Genomic DNA, 11,495 nt, shown 5'->3' with positions numbered 1-11,495 from the left:
AATTTTTGAAAAACCAGTGGATGTTAAAATTCATATGAGTTTTTCACGGTTTTATGAACATCAAGTCATGATTTTGAATAATGAATTTTGCTCGTCTTTGCAGGTTTGATGGAACGAGCAAGTTTTCGAAATTCTGACGTTATAATCACTACAGCTAGTGAAATCGTAAATAGGTAAGAGTTGGATTGTTACCATTTTGTTACGCGTTTTTTATTGGTATATCCATGACTCCATGTCTTTCGCCTCAAATAGTGGTGACTTCTGGTTACAACCACTCTTCTGGCCCTTCCGGGGAACGCTCCAGAAATATCAAGTCAAAGATGAAGACTTCTGTAGATGTTCATGCCGAGGTGAATCAACCTTTCAGAGACGCTGGAAAGCTGATGCATTGTATGTGTTTCGATCATCTGGGAGTCGTCCGTGGTAGAATCAACGCTTTCTTAGCCTTAGCGGATGCAGAAGAGAAGCAGGGACGAGATGAGTTATTACTGAAAAGGAAAGTTGAAGATGAAAGGTTTGCAGCTTATCAGCAAAACGCCGCCGGCTTCAGCAAATGAGACTAGCGGCTAAAGATGAAGTCTGATCTCGCGCGGAAGGCATGGCTTCTGATTCAGATGTAGATCAATGAAGAATTTCGTCATAATTCGTCATCAAAAAATTCAGAAGTCAGGTATTTATTGAAAATGTTGTAGAATCTTCGTACGATGGCGGATTTTCGTGATCTACCCATGTTTCTTCATCCTCAGAAAATTTCCAAGCTTTATCACAGACTATTTACGGCGTTTGAGCACATTTAAGGGCCGAAATTGACGAAACAATAAACTTCCAGGAGACTTTCAGAAATCTTTCAGCTAGCATGTAGTCCAATGTTTCAGCCACATCTCTTTGCTCGTTTATCCAATTGCACTAAATTTTGGATATGTTGTAGATGACATCCATACGAAGAGAATGGTATATGACCCATCCCTAGATTCTTCACCAATTTCTCCCAGCTCGTCGGTTTGTACATGACAGTGTAAAATCATCTCAGACGAGCTTGTTGTAAAACACCCATGTTGTGTCTTTAGACCATTCGCTTGTGTCTTGAACGGTTGATGAAGGATTTTGATGTCATTGATTCAATTGATATTAGGACTCCTTGATTGATACATGAGCATGGTGCTTGCAGTGCCATCTTGTTTCTGTCAGTCGTAGAAACATCACTTCCGAAACCCTGGTCACGGGACCACTACTGAGGTTTCTCTCAAGAGGGGGTGATGTAATGACCTTGATTGCATGTCTCAGTGGCAGCATTCCTTTTATGATGAAGGACCAGCACATGAGATTCTGATTTCACGAGTCTTGGACTGTGAAACTGATAGCCATTATCAGTGGACCGTCAGTCCCCAATATCTTGTTAAATCTCTCTTTTTGTTTTCCCTTCTTCTGACAAAACCTAGATAGAGGATCCAGGTAGAAAATTTGATGTAAAGACCTTGGTGGTAGAATTTGGAGGTACCTTGATGAAGGACTTAGCGGAATGACCTGGTGGACACCGATCGACTGTGGAAGTTATGAATCCCGTCTAAGAATTGCTGATTGCATGTTGTATGCTCTGGAAACTGTGGGAACCTCATACAACGTTGTAATTCGATGCTTAACCCTAAATTTTGAATCTAAGAAACTGAGTTATCACATGAGAAAAGAATCACTCACTTTGGAGTTGTAGAGGTCATCCAACGAAGCGTGCACATTTGTAATTTGTAATCCCGTACAAATTTTTCAGATTTCGTAGACCTGACGGTAAAGGACGTATCTTTCATTTCGTATGTCCGATTGATGCGACCTTTTGGTATGTTGTATCAGAGACATAGACGAACATATTTTGTTGAGGAAGCATTGTCCCATTCCTCACCCATTGGTATGTTTTTGTAAACCCATGGCCTGAAATGTGTTGTATCTCTTTTGTGGAGGCGATGAGAACATCTTGTAGAAGACTTTGGTTTGTGCCCGTCTGTCGTGTAAGCTTCAGGTCTAAACATTTTTACATGAATACTTAGGGATTGAAGAAGTAAGATCCATAAAGTAACGCTTCACAGAATGGATAGTTGATGAAGCCGGATGTTGCGCCTGAGACTGATGAGATCACAATTGAATTTCCTCCAGAAATTCTTGTTGATGCTGATACCATGAATGGGGTTGTTCCACATGTCCTTGTTGATGCCGATACTATGGTTGGAGTTGCTCCAGAGACCGAAAATGATAATCTTTTCTCTTCCATCCAGTGCTCCTTTACATGCACGAACTAGTTGGTGAGTTGAGCATTCCTAAGATGAAGATGTTCTAGGATTTCAACCCAAATTCTCCTGAATATGACTTTACTGTAAAGTGGCTTCGTCAGGGAATCGATGTTGTTGTGGCAGATAACATCGACAGTCTCCATTCTAGATGTGAGGATAAAAGTTCCTTATTCGTGCAAGGCTTGTGATGTAGATAGGTTCCGTTGATGAAGTTTCATGGAATCACATCAGATTGCAAATTCCAATAATATCAAGTTCCCAGTGTATGTTGAAGGAGTTTGTGCCATCCATGAATGAATGATATTTCATCTGCTTCAGAAGTCTTATCATGGGATAATGAAAAATTAGCGATTGTAATTTAGTTACACTTTGATTGCGTTGGTGTTGAATCAGTGTGTCATCATCGAGATATTTGCGCTGAAGCTAGATGCGTCGTTATAGGAGGTGTACTCTTTGATTGGGAGTACAATTTGAAGCCTTCTTAGATGTTTGAGCGTTGAAGCGTCATATCCCTTGAGCATGTCTTAGGTTTGATCGTTTGGGTCCCAACTATCTTCTATTGATGCAACATTCCTTTAGTCGCGGTAGTGGTATTCAACACTTGTGCAGACATCGGAGCTTTCTGATTTCGTGGCACACATGAACACTCCTGCAAGGCTATGGCGAAATGCCCAAATTGTTCTTTGTCGTGCTTGAATATCATCTCGGTAATGAATGTCTCAGTGAGATGCTCGATTCAGAGAAATGTCAGATTCTACCACTTGGTAAAATATCGCTGAAGTGAGACTACCCACTTATAGCGTCTTGAAATAGCAGAGATGCTAGCAGAGTTGAGTCCCCATGCTAGAATAGCATGTGAGGAAATAAATGACATAGACATGGGAGGAATGAGACTTGCCTGAGTGCATGACCTTTTGATGAATGTCTATGCATCTTTTGCAGGTTCTTGTTTCAACCTTGTCAAAGTTCGAAATTCCTCCAAGTGCTCTGATGATGGAACGTCCGCCAAATCTTTTGGATCGGAACTTTCTTCGTTGGAGAGATGTGTAACCAAAGGAGATTTGTAAGTACCCATTTTTCAGCGTGGATCCACGCTCGTATGAAGGACATGTCATATCCTGGATCTTCCTGATTATGTGAAACTTGGTCTCTGTCCAGGTTGAACTTATGTTCACCTTGAGAGTGATGTAGCCATAAGTATTTCCGAGCGTTCCTTCAAGGTCTCTGATTGATATGGGAGAATGAGTATCTTCTCGTCGAGTGATGCCTGTGGATCCGATAGTATTCAGTAGAATGTTGTTGATGGCGGTGCCAGCATCGATCAACGTTCTTCCAAATTCGTTTCTTCTGAGATTGACTGTGGTAAGCAGTACCCAATCGTACATCTCTTGGTCTATAGCTGGAGGCTCAAGAAGTATTTCCGGAATGGACTTCTTGACACGATGTGGTTCAGTGCTGTGAACATGTCTCTCCTTTGTGCCTTCGACAGATAAAGCAATTCATGTTCGACCAAGGATTGAACTGCCTCTTTGATAGGTTGTTCAGAGAGTGTAAAGATTCTGATTGGGAGAGGATTCTTGTGTACTCCTTCAGTCCACAGTTGAAGCTCTCCTGATTCAACCTTCTCCCTGAATATGCGCTTCAAAACTCTGCAGTTTCTTATGGGATGATTGACGAACCTGTGGAAGCGGCAGTAACGATGATTTTCCATGTCTTCTTCAGTTGGTTCTTTCTTGACGTATGGCAACTAGATTGCACCATCTTGGATCCAGACATCCAGGAGTTCGATCACTTCTTCAATGGAAAAGTGAAAGTCAGGTGCTTCTTGATCAGGAACTCATGTGTGTTGGTCAGAGGCTTGTGTATCTTTCTTATACTTCCTTCATGCTTTTGAAGGGGCTGAGGTATGCTTGCGCGGCGGTTCGGCTTTCTGTTTGCTCCCTTCTGCAACGGCGTTTTTGGAAGGCTGGAGGTTGTACGGCTTGTTAATCAGACGTCTGCTACCGCGAGTGTCTCGCAGTTCTTCAGCCTTTGTAGCTTTTGTTCTTTCCAGTAAAGCGTGTGCAGTAGTTGACGATCTCTTCGCCGCTTCATGAAGCTCTGAGAAGGTCTGGAAACGAAGATTTTCCAATAAAGATCTGTATACCGGGATCATGTCGTTGATGCACAAGTCTACCAGTTGTTTCCGTGATGTTTGGATCATGACAGTCCAGGGCCTGGACTCTGAATATTTTTACGTAGTCATTGGGATGTTCATTCCTCCTCTGAAACATTCTTCCAAGATCAGAGAGAGTAATTTGCTCTGACACAAAGAAGTACTTTCTGTACCAGGCGTTAATCGTTTCTCCCCAATTGTTGATAGTTCCTGGTGCGATGTTGTTGTACCAGGTGTATGCCCTGCCTTTCAAGGATTTTGAAAATTCTTTGAGGCGAACAACATGGTTATGTTCATGTTCACCCAAGGCTTCCAGGAACCAAGAAACATGTTCCCAAGCATTGCCTGTTCCGTCATACAAAGTGAAGGTTGGAGAGGTATAACCTTTTGGAAGGGGAATCCTTTGCGTAGCAGCAGGGTACGGAGGCTGGTGACGGTGGACATGTGATGTCTTGTCTTTTCCACGGTTCTCCAAGAGGAGTTCCAAATCTTCCCGAGTAATGAAATTTGATGATTACTTTGCTGATGGATCGTCTGCAGCTTTGCAGACTTCGCTGTCATCCACTGTATGAATTGGAACTACTTCCGGATCAGCATCTGAGGATGTTTATTTTCCTTTTCCTTGAGTCTTCTCTGACATCTTATCAGTAAGAGTTTTGAGATAATTGCACAGCTCCTTCTGTGTAGCAGCCATGTCAGTCTGATTCTTAGCAAGAGTTTCCTGCACTTTTATGAGATCGCCTATGGTAGGCGGATTTTCTATGCTTCCTCGGGATGTCGGCCGAAGAGGGGATGAGCTCCAGAATTGGTCTGACGACCACCGCCATCGTTGGAAGCAGGAATGGTTTCTGGAATATGATCGTTAGTGTTGTTGCTAGTGCTAGCATCATTTGCGTTAGGGTCTGCGATCGTACGTGACCTAATATCGACCAAATTGTGAAAGCTTGAGATTGAAACCAAGAGATTAATCTCCCACTGTGGTCGCCAATCTGTAGATGGGGAAAAACGATTTGCTGGTTACTACGGGATTGAGGAGACGTCCGTGTGAAGACTCCTTGAACCGAGCGAAATGTTGAACCTCACACAGATGCACTGCAAGAAGGGAGTGCTTTAAGTTCAAGAGATCAATCTGTAGGACTCTGGCCTAAACCAAGAACAATGGTCGTTCCAGAGTCAATTCGGTCACAAGAGAGGATGGGTTGATCTGTATGAGGGAAGCTGAGAAATGTGTGGGATCAATGGTGATCTGATATTGTAGGTGTGTTGTGAATTCAGCGTAAGAACGCTCTGAATGATTAAATTTTACTCAAATGAGAGTGATTGCTCAGACGATGAGTTCGTGTAGACGAAGATTGTCTGTATGAACTTGTCGAGAAATTGCTTGTTTAGACGAATGTTCGAATATTCGAATCTTGTCCTTTCAATCAGGATTCAGAGACATTTTATAATGCCGGAGTTGAAAACACCATGATCCCATGAAGTGTGACAGTTGCTGGAATCAGAGAGTGGGGAAGTGGGAAATCGTGTTAAAACCAGTTGCTCATCGTGCGGAGACTTGGTTAATTTTCCACCCATTACTTTGCTGACTCTTCCAACTGATTGCACGACTTTCTCACATTCTCGTTGTGGGTGAACACACGTGCCGTAGACCGCCAAACCAAAACCCTAATTAATATCCCCCCATGTGACACGATTGATATATCGTGGTTGTGGAGTCAGTTGTTGACTTTATGGGACGATGAGTCCATGTATCACTGAGTTGAACATGATTTGCAAATGTTCCGAGACTCGTGAATTAAATATGTATGCTGAGACGAGGTATTATTATGTTGACTACCTAAAACGAGCAAGTTGTGTTGCTGAGTTATTGAATATTGATAGTTGAACCAATATTCTTAAATCTGAGCAAATATTGCTGGTTCGAGCAAATATTGTTAATTCGAGCAAATATTGCCGGTTTGAGCAAATGACGCTTATTTGATGAATTGTTGGTAGCAGGACCAAATAAAATATTAATTTAAGATACTGACTGCTGGGTCAAGTAAAATAAATAAAAATGTTGATCATGGAATTAACATAAAATTATCAGTGTATTTGAATCTGCTCAGAATCATGTTTCTGCGGAGCTCTGAATTCAAAACCCTAATTTTACTGAAATGATGATTTATTGCAAATCAATCGTAGAGTGACGCAGGGACCGGCTACATGGGATGATGAGTTCACCATGTAACGCCCAGATGCTCGAATGACCAAAATGCCAAAGTCTCTTGAGAACCAATTGGTGAAAGAATGATTAAATGTTGGTTTAATCATTTATTAAAATACTGCTCGTGTGAGCGACAGATAATAATAAAACCTAGCCGTGAAAAGATGAGGGATCGTCCAAGAGGTCATGGGACCGGCTCTTGGAGTTCGTGGGACCAATAGATGGTCGTTTTAGCAAACTCTCGATTGTTCGGAAAGAGTTTGAACCTAATATGAGCAGTTGAGCAAATTAGGTTAAAAATAGTTAAAACATGTGGGACCGGCCACTTGCAAGCCTCAAGGCCACCCTTGGTCGGTCCAGGGGATGCGCCCGTGTCAACATATTGTTCGTGTCTGAGAGTTTTGATATTTTCCGGTGCGCGTTTGAGCAACATTTTGAGAAAATATGCAGAATCCAGGATTTTGCTGAAACTAGGAAAAATACATGAGATGATGAAAAATAATAAATAAAACAGGGAATTGCAAGGTGTGGGACTGGCTAGGGCTAGGACGCGGCCGACCGGCTAGCAAGCGGTCCCACAATATTTTCCCAGTTTTATGTAATTTTATGTATTTTCTCTGAATTGAGGGAAATCCCATAAAACTGGAGAGTTTTATGAAATTAAGGAACTTCCATGAGATGACGGAAATAAAATAATAATAAAATAGGGAATGATGGAGTGTGGGACCGGCAATGGCCAAGGCATGGCCGGCCAAGGGGTACGGTCCCAACACTCTTCCCAATTTTATGTAATTTTTCATGATTTTAGGGAATCTTCATAAAATCAAAGAGATTTGTTGAAACCAAGGTATTTTGTTGAAATCAGGGAGTTTTCATGGAATGAGGAAAACAAAACAAATAACAACAATAAAATAAGACACGTGTGGGACCGGCTACGGCATGGCCGGACGGCCAGAGCCCGATCCCACATATGTTCTTAATTTTATAATATTTTCATGGGTTTAGGGAAAATTCATAAGATCAGGGAATTTTCATGGTTTTAGGGAAAATTCATGAAATCAAGGAATTTTCATGGAATGGGAGAAATAATAAAATAATGGGGACGTGAGGTATGGGACCGGCCACGGCTGGTCCATGGCCGGTTGGCTGGTGCTCGGTCCCGCGACACCTTTCCCTAATTTTATTATTTTCCTTGACAAAATATCATGAGATTAGATAATTTCCTTGAAACGAAGGACATTTGCTCGAACGAGAGAATTTTCATGAGATCAGGGAAAAATAATAATATATGATAAAATATAAAATTGGGTGTGGGACTGGTCACGGCATGACTGGCCGGCTGGTGAGCCCAGTCCCCTGACGCCTTTGCTAATAGTTTTTTATTATTATTTTTCCTTCCTATTTTGCATAGGTTCATCGTTCATTCGTATTTTTGAAATGCTCGTTTGCGCATTCAAATGTTGGTCTGTGCATTATTGTTAAGTACACTTGCACCATTTTAGTTAGGGCTTATTCGATGCTCAGATGCCTGTTTCGTTGAATATTTATCACTAACTCGTGGAATTCTGCTGGGAAGAACCACGAATTGAAGTGACGAAATATAATGAGGAATCGTAGAATAGTGCTGTATATTCATGCGATTAGAGATAATTAACTGATGGCTCTATACTAGCAGGGCTTCATATCTAGGAGCATTAATTATCTGAGAGTTGAGCAATATGAACTTGCTGGAGTATCATATTTCTCCTATATAGTCAGGGAAAACCTGGTTGCATCTTGAAGACGTTGTCGCTCTATACTAGCAGGCATACTGTTTAGGAGCCGCCCAATCTTTCGATTCTATATAGAAATAATTACTGAAATTGCTAAGTATTCATGAGATGTGTCGTGGTCTCAGCTGGGAGACTACACATCTACAGATACTCTGAGAGACAGCCTTCTCAGTCAGAGGTTTTATGGCATGAGCTTTCATGTTTTATTGAGAGACATGAGTCTCAATGCTCATCCAATTTCATGTTTCATCTACAGATCCGGAGCATAAATAATTACTGAAATTGCTCGTATTCATGAGATGTGTCGTGGTCTCAGCTGAGAGACTACACATCTACATATACTCTGAGAGACAACCTTCTCAGTCAGAGATTTATGGCATGAGCTTTCATGCTTTAAATAAGAGACATGAGTCTCAATACTCATCCGATTGCCGGATCTGGAGTGTGGTCTTACAAATTTACCCTTGTCGAAAATCCACCATTTACACTTTTCTTTTCTTTCTTTTTTTTGCGAAAAAGATGGAAATATATTACCAAGCCAAACCAAGTACAAACTAGACACATAAAAAAGGAAGAATGAAAAAAAAATAACATCAAAGGACAGGGGTATTGTCATACTATCATGAAGGAATAGTTTCCTTAATATGATCATCAGACAACAAACCTGACTCTGTGTTATATAATGCAGTAGTGTGTTATTTTCATTGCTCTTACTACTATTAATTTTATCTAACAACCTAACCTGACTTAGAAAGTTTGGCATCTCATCATCCAAGAGTTGAAAAAGAAAAGATTTCCTAGCATTCAAAGTTGTAGGTGTCTGCTACACGGTTTCCTGATCTGTGGACGAACTGAAAACCTCAAAAGTTGTGACAATCCTTTAATATCTTCATTGCTTCCTTTACTATTCCTTGATTTTTCCAACAAATCATGGTATCTTTCCCTCCAATGAACCTCATTATCCTCTCACATTATATGTCAATTACAAAATTTATCATCTCAGTAGTTACTTGTTATACTTATACACATCCATATCTCCAACTGTGATACTTAAAGTTCATATTGATGAATCTTTTTTTTTCATGATGAAATCCTTATGAATCTCTGTGGGTTATTAGATTGCATTATTACAACTGATGAATCAATTATAATCGCATGTTGAACGTGAGGAATTGAGTCATCAAAATAGGAAAGAATCAGGGTAATTGCGGGGGGTATTGTAGAATAAACTGGGAGGGAGATCGATTTTGACTAGGTCAACGAAGACTTGACCCTTTTTTTTTGCAAAACTTTAGCAACGGCTTTAACATGTTGATAAATCTGAACCAGAACAACTATAGCCCGTCCTGATAAAAATATCCTGGAGTAACTCCAAAATTAGCAACAGAGTAGCAACAACTTTCTCTTGTTGCTAAATTATTACTTCGCAACAGTCGGTTTCTGTTGCGACTGCCGTTGCTGAGCAAAATTAGCAACAGAGCTAGAGTTGTTGCGAATAACTGCGATAGGGTGTTTAGCAACGGCAAAAATCCGTTGCAAGCCTGCTCAGTAACAGATTCAAGCTGTTGCTAAACGTTAAATTTGGTGTAGTGACAATCACCTTCAATCCATAAATTTTCCATTTCTTCGTCTATGGCCCACTTAGCACCCAGAGAAGAGTTAAAGATTCTGCTTTTTCTAAAGTTGAAGCTTTAAATACTACTGACTTAGCTCTTGTTCCTTCTCCTGCATTATTTCGGAGGATTAGACTAAAGCTAGCATATGAAGTAGGTGATATCCAAGCAACATCAAATTTAAGTTTATAGCAATTCATATCAGGTGGTTTTCATGTATTTTAGGTTATGTCAATATACTAGTAACTCACCAGCTCATTATTGGGGATTTTTGTTTTTTGATGCAACATGAAAACAAAATCTGATTCAATATATATTTTGAATGACTGAATCCACGAAATTATGAACCCATAATTAGGGGATATGAGAATTAATTGGGGGATATTGAATAAAACAAAAAAAGGATCATTTTGAAGTAAATTGAAAGAACCCCTTATCCATATATTATTTGCAATGGCTAAACTTCCCTTGATTGTAATTAATTTTTTAAATTTTTTAAAAAATAATTTTTTGAAATTTTAAAATTTATTTCTTAATTTATTTTTTGATTTTTTTGTTCTTCTCAGAGTCGGCATGGTGTTTTAAAAAAAAGACTTAAAAAAATTTAAATTTACATAAGAAATTCAAAAATTAAAAAAATTCACCCAATGGCCCTGCTGCTGCTAAGGATTTACTTTCGTCAATCATTGGAGTAGTTAACCTCTAGCTGGATGTTTTTTGTCCTGCTCAGTTGGGGGAGTTTGTGGCTAGTGCGCCAGTCACACCGTTTCTCAAGCCAAACGGAGGGATACGCCATATAGCTTTTTGCACGGTTTGGAGGCGTCTTGTCTCAAAGGTTGTTGTTCAATCTGTGGATAAAGAAATGTGCGCGTACCTGATAGGTGTAGAATATACCCTATTTATTAACTATTGTTTATGCTTTCTTTGCTATTTTTCTTGTAAATTATGTACTTTACGTTTGTTTTTGAGTGTTTAGCTACTTTTGAGTCATGCGGAGAAAAAGGAGAAAAAATCATCCAAAACTGCACGAGTAGGGTAAAATTTTCATTTCACCAGGAAAACAATATTGGGAGCCAAGCCAAAGTTAAGGGGCAACTCTTTTCTGGAGGAGTACTAAAGACAGACCAGTTGTGGTTAAGGGGTTGCCAATCAGGTGGCACTTATTTAATAACAAGGTGCCTTTATGTAACCCTACTTCTATACCTTCGAGAGATATTTCTCTCATTCATTTCTCAATCATTTATATCTGAAATTGGGAAAGCAGAGCAGTGGCTGCTGTTGTTGTTCCGAGAAATTGAAATAGGATGATTCTGAGCCAAGAGAAGAAGATGAGAAAGAGATGGACTTCCTGAAACAGCTGAGTTGTGTTTTCCATGGATTTATGGTGGTTCTGCTGCCGTGGATTGAATCTGAGAAAGAAGTAATATTGGGTTTGAAGAATTTATCGGTTCTGGTGATTGGTTGCTGTGA

This window comes from Papaver somniferum, chromosome 7 (assembly GCF_003573695.1).
Source record: "Papaver somniferum cultivar HN1 chromosome 7, ASM357369v1, whole genome shotgun sequence".
NCBI lineage: Eukaryota > Viridiplantae > Streptophyta > Magnoliopsida > Ranunculales > Papaveraceae > Papaver > Papaver somniferum.
The sequence above is the reverse complement of the archived record's forward strand: the minus strand, read 5'-3'. Positions refer to the sequence as shown.